General features: G+C 31.3%; 1 protein-coding gene across 5 annotated transcripts in view; it reads right to left on the reverse strand.

The window, feature by feature from the left end:
* Positions 1 to 4,254, reverse strand: part of LOC140439589 (uncharacterized) — a 124,464-nt gene extending 120,210 nt beyond the window's left edge. For 2 of the 5 annotated variants that reach the window (XM_072529603.1, XM_072529602.1), the window contains exon 1: positions 4,175 to 4,254. The gene's annotated coding sequence lies outside the window, so the exon portion shown is untranslated. The remainder of the gene's footprint in view (positions 1 to 4,174) is intronic. The other 3 variants (XM_072529600.1, XM_072529601.1, XM_072529604.1) reach the window with 3 other exon arrangements.
* Positions 4,255 to 6,147: the final 1,893 nt, after the last annotated feature.

Here is a 6,147-nt window from a genome sequence, read left to right on the forward strand (position 1 = left end):
GCTTTTATTGTATAAGGTAATCGACCTTTTCAGTAATTGTCCTCTATTGATATTATTTCCATTAATGGAGCTGCTTTGTTTATATTTGGTAACTTTTATATTTACTATGTGATAAAATCATAAAGTGCTTTTATTAGCATCATATACATTTTTCGAAATGTTTTTTAGTAGGTACAGTTTTACTTTAGACTTTGGACATTTATGTTTGTAGTTTTCACTAGTAAATACTTATTCATCTTTATCGACATGGGACAGTCAAGATAAAGTACGTAAAATTAACTTGGCAATGAATCAATCACTACAGAAATAATACAACAACTTTGTTGCATCAATATTACAAGTGTGGCACCTTGCTTTTCACATCTATAAATAATGTAGTCTGTAGATGGCAAAAACTTTCCTTTTTCTGATGTTCAGCTTGAAGCTTATTAATTGATTGTATGATTCTGCATATAGGTTTGGAGTAAGTTGACAATTTATCCTCCATCATCAGGCCTACGAAACTAATGAAAGGATCGCAGTCGAATGGACATATTAACCTATATAATAATATGTTGTATTTGGTTTCATCATCATCCAGCCTCAAAAGTCTACTGCTAAACATAGGCATCTTCCTTGTGTTTTCAACTCCGTTTATCTTGCGCCACTCTCATCCAGTATTTATTTTGTCTTCTTAAATCGTCAGCCCATCGTGGGTGGCCGATCGAGTATTCTCTTGTCTTTCCTTGGTCTACATTCCAGTTACTTTTTTATCCATTGCCGATCCGTCATTCTATCTAGATATCCTGCCCATCTCCATTTTAGTCTGACTATACTTTCGATAACATCAGTTACCTTGATTGTTCTTCTGACCTCTTCATTCTTTATTTTGTCTCGCATAGTTATTCATAATATGGATCGCTCCATTGTTCTTTGTGTGACTCTTAGTTTGGTAGCCGAGGCTTTTGTTAAAGTACGTGTTTCTGCTTCGTATGTCAACACTGGTAGAACACATTGATCAAATACTTTTCTCTCCAGGCATGTGGGCAACTTTTAAAAGTTTCTTTCATTTTTCCATAAGCTGCCCACCCAAGACCGATTTTTCCGTACGAGTCCTACTTCTTGCCCAGCAATACTGATGTTCTGGTTGGGTAACAAATTTGTCATTATTTTTGTTTTCGAGATGTTTATATTAAACCTTCATTTTCTGTAGCCATTATAAGGTCCTGTACCATCTCTCATAGAAGTCCTCAGCTATTATGACTATATTATCGGCGACAGGAAAGTTGTTTAGATTTTCTCTATCTATTTTTATTCCCTTTGTCAGCCAATCCAAATTCTTAAAAGCATGTTCCAGCACAGAACTAAAAAGTTTAGGTGACATTGTTTATACAGCTACATATATATATATATATATATATATATATATATATATATATATATATATATATATATATATATATATATTGTTATGATGTATTGTTTGTTTGAATGATGAGCAATGAGTATTTTTTAATAATACAGGGTTTTTATCGCGGTTCTCAAAGAATTAGTTTGTAAGTACTTTTTTAAATTATCTTTATTATATCTATAATGAAAAACACATATATATCTAACCTAGCCAATGTAAATTTAAAATAAACTATCTTTAAATTAGAATTCTTATGAAACTAATTAAATTCTATAGACAATGTAAAATTTAAACAAACCATGTTCAAAATTGAAATTGTTATGACACTAACTAAATTATATTAACAAATTTTTGTACCTTTCTGTCACTGAATGCCTAAATGAACTGTTTTCCACTATATAGATTATAATCACCACTCAAATGTCTTCTTCTCAGCTTCGGTTATCCTTGTTTTTATGAAATTACCTTTTCCAATTATCAGCTTCCACCAATTTAAGATATTTTTCTTCACAGCATTTATAAAGTACCAAGCAAACCAGGAAACAGCATTTATATTTATTCTTCTTTTCTATATACCAATATCCAATCACCAAATTATTATTTAATTTTAATATTCAATTAATACTTCTTCCATTATCATCATTTATACATAACATAATTTTTAATCTTCAATAATATTTTCTTTATACTGTTTCTTATCTTGATTTAACTCACTATATTGAACAATTGTAACTGATTGACTGCCTCTAACTAATTTTCATACTAAAACTGGACTAATAGTAACTATAACTCACAACTGACTGACTAACTTAATGGACCTTCTTACTAAAAACTTTCTGACTGATTGACTGACTTTCTGAATCCAAATCACCGGGTATTTATATCTTTTTGGATGTTCCAGAACCATCTGGTAAGAAATCATGTTCCATTTGTTCTATTAAATACATGTCTGTATTTCGGAATATATAAATCTCCCGAATTTCGGATTTCGTAATTAAGTAGGTGCAAGAAAAGACTTGTAGGGTGTGCAGGTGTATTACAGGTGATTTACATACATGTTTACTTTGTTAACTGCTAGAAAGCATCTGACACTGAAAATATGATAAAAAAATGAAATACTATAGCAAATTGGATTAAATTCTTGTGACATAAGGATTATAAATAACCTGTATTAAAATCAAACAACATCGTTTCCATGGTGAATAATTAGATAACATCGAGATAACGAGATGGATAAGACAAGGATACAAGCTATCAGTTTATTGTTTAAAATATATTCAGAACAAATATTTAAAGGATCATTGTTGAAGCAGTAGACAGCGGAACTAAAGTGAATAGAAAACACATAAAGAACATAGAATTTTATGTCAATACACTTATTTTGGCAGACAGTCCTAAAGAATTAAAAGATTATGGATAGGTTTATCAAGACTAACGAAGACTATCGGTGAATACTAGACAAGATATCCTGGTAAATCCTATCGTCAATAAGATCTTGCAGATATTTTCTGCGAGCTTTTGAGTTATGGAATTCTAAAAATTGCTGAATAAAAAGAATTGCTACTAAAAATAAAAATATCAAATTGGAATATCTTGGTTATATCTTGAGAAATTTTCAGTCTGCTGTAATTAATTCTACAAGGAAATATAGATCATACCTGAGGGAATAAATGGCGTAGAATTTCATGGCTTAAAAATCTGCATGTGTAATTTAATAGGTAAATGGTGGGTCTATTTCGCGCGACAAGATAGAAATTACTAAGTTTGTCGCCAACATTATGAAATTGTGGATACTGTGAGGAGAATATTTTCAGGGCTAGGTAAAGAAGAATGACAAATTACCATAAACGAAAGTAAGTGAGCTCACATAATATTCACAAAATATTATAAAGAACTCATGTTAAAAACAGAATAAGTAACATATTTGGTTATACACTTTGATAAATATCTTGCACTATGCACATGATGTGCATTATATTTCGATGAAAGGAAGTTTATTATTATTTCTAAATGGAAAAAACTTTACACTCAGCACTATGATCAAATAGTTTAGCTCAAACTATATAAAATTTCTAAAATAAAATCCAAATATATCGGCAATAAATCTGTTAAGAAAGACGACAAACCTTACACGGGAAACTCAACTTAGTAAACTGATAATTACTTTAGTTTTAACAATATCAACTGAAGTACCAATAATATAATACTGCACAGACAGTATGAGTTACTAGAGATCCATTTTCAATCATGTGACTCTTTCCTTTTATCATGTATGTTGTCAATATTGTTGTATTTAACAACTTGCAATGCACACATTAAATAAAAGAATCGAGTAAAAAAAAATTAAAAATAGTATTACAAAAATGGAGGTAACACTAACCAACAATAATTATATACTAAATACGAATTAATATCATATACCCAATTTACATAAATAATAAATTAAACGGTTACTAAACTAATCACAAGAAATGAACTGTAACATACTTAACGCTATTATATAGATATCTTTTCCCAACAAATACCACGCAGTTCTTATAAAATAGTTTAGTTCTTGTTGTTTAAAATTATTCTAAATTTACGTATGATAAATTATTCTTTGAAAGCCAACCCACACACTATATTCTGTCCCTTAAAAAGTATAAATTAATTAATATTTTTTCATTAAATTCTACCGGTAAACTAATCTCCAAAGTCCTTTGACCCTGCTATTGTGTAATCTCTCTATATAAGTGCTAATACCGACAAAGGCTTAAAAGCTCTGGTGCAGAGGTGAAATGTTACCTTAATACCAAAATTTCACACAAAAAACTAGACGAAGACAAACACCGAGGAAGGGTAGTTCACTGTGTTGTGTGTAACACTGGCCGGTTGGGATCTAGTGCGCTAGAAAGAAAACCACCGCCATCTAGTGCGCTGGAGTTTCATCGATCGTGGCTGATTGGAAAACTCCTCGTTTTTCCATGGGCGGTACTAGAGGTTGGGAATTCTGTGCATTAATAGTTTAGAAAAAAGATCCGGACATAGAATTTTCACTAATAAAGTAAAAGTAACATAAAAATCATCTCTATCTAAGAGATTAATATATAGAAACGTGTCTTTTAGATAGAGAGAGAGAAAGATAGATAGATAGATAGATATTTCTATTTATAATTATTTGTCTATTCTGCAGTCTCAAATTGCTCAACGAATTTAATGAAATCTACATTGCGCCCACAGTATCTAATAAGTCTTTATATTAAGAAATAGTTACACGGTAAAACATATTATGTATATATGCCAATTGATTGAAGTATCATAAATCAACTACTATAATAGAAGCCACAGTTAAAATGTAGTGCAGGCAAGTTGGCAATGTATTTCTTACGGGTGAACTGTAAAACCACGTTGTCGGTTTACCCCGAGCAGCGCATCAGGACCGGATTTAAGAATCATAGAATCATAGCACTGGAATATACTCACATAGAACAATCGCCTACTGTTGTATAAAAGACTATCATTGTTTCAACTAAAGCATGATTCAGTCATCGACGTATAAATAAGAGAGTTACATTGTCGAACTAAACAACACCATGAAGAAAAATAATATAATAAAAGTGAAATATATCAAAAACTCATTGTGATAGCTTATCTATATTTATCAATTTTCAATAGCTTCCATTGTAAACACATTCTTTGGGAAATAAATATCATTATAAAGTCATTAGGAGAAGCGAATCAGTTTTAATTCCCATTGTCCACGCAAAGCAAACATGTCTCTTTATCGATTTGGGTACTGGCCATTAGACCAAAAACTTGTTGGCAAAAACTACGGAAGCTAAGTTCTATTTCATTTTCGCAATAGGATGAAAGTACCTAAGTCATGGAGCCGTTGCCAGTATCTATCGTGAATTTCAAACAGGGTATGACTCTTAGTGTATAAGTGAAACGAGTGGTATTAAATGTATTGAACTATCATCTGAACTTAAAAAAATGGTGAGAGCTTGACTATTACTGTGGAAAAAGTTTCGAAAATGTGCGATGTGACCGTTTGCAAAATTTATGACATCCGCGAAGAGGCTCATCAAGGTAAACTGAAACCGGTACAAAAAAAGGAAGAAACAGTCTCCACTCCAATTCACGTGAGAACAGTTACGATGAGGGAGTAAAATCTCGAATAAAGAAAATTTTCCATGATTTTTTTGGAAAACACCACCAACCGTCGACAGCATAAAGAACAGAGTGAAGGGCGATGAGGACCCACCAGTTTTTTCAAAAACCACATTTCGTAGGCTATTAAATGACATGGGGTTTTGAATATGGTAAAAGAGGTCGAGATTCGATAATGATGGAAAGAAAAGATATCATATCCTGGACACAAGTACCTCAGAAAAATAAAAACTTTGAGGAAGAAGGATAATGTAAACCTTGTTTATAGATGAAAGGTAATAGTACTTGCATATTTCTGCTACCATATTTGGCAAGCCAGTTAATAAAATTTTTATCCAAGAATCATATTATATAAATTATTTAATATGAACATTATATATTAATTCGCTTACTGTAGTAGTTTAATGAACATTTTTTAATGTTTTTGTCAAATATTTTAAAATTTCGTTAACTCCTTAACTGAATTTGGCACTACTGGGGGACAGATACGTGTAGAAACTTGACTGTCCATGTTTCTACTTAAGGACGTAATCACATATATAGTTTACACATAAAGCATGCTCTACATATTTGTATCTCTTCCTCAATAGGTCTTTGAATGTCACATG

This window comes from Diabrotica undecimpunctata, chromosome 4 (genome assembly GCF_040954645.1).
Source record: "Diabrotica undecimpunctata isolate CICGRU chromosome 4, icDiaUnde3, whole genome shotgun sequence".
In the NCBI taxonomy this organism is placed as follows: Eukaryota; Metazoa; Arthropoda; class Insecta; order Coleoptera; family Chrysomelidae; genus Diabrotica; species Diabrotica undecimpunctata.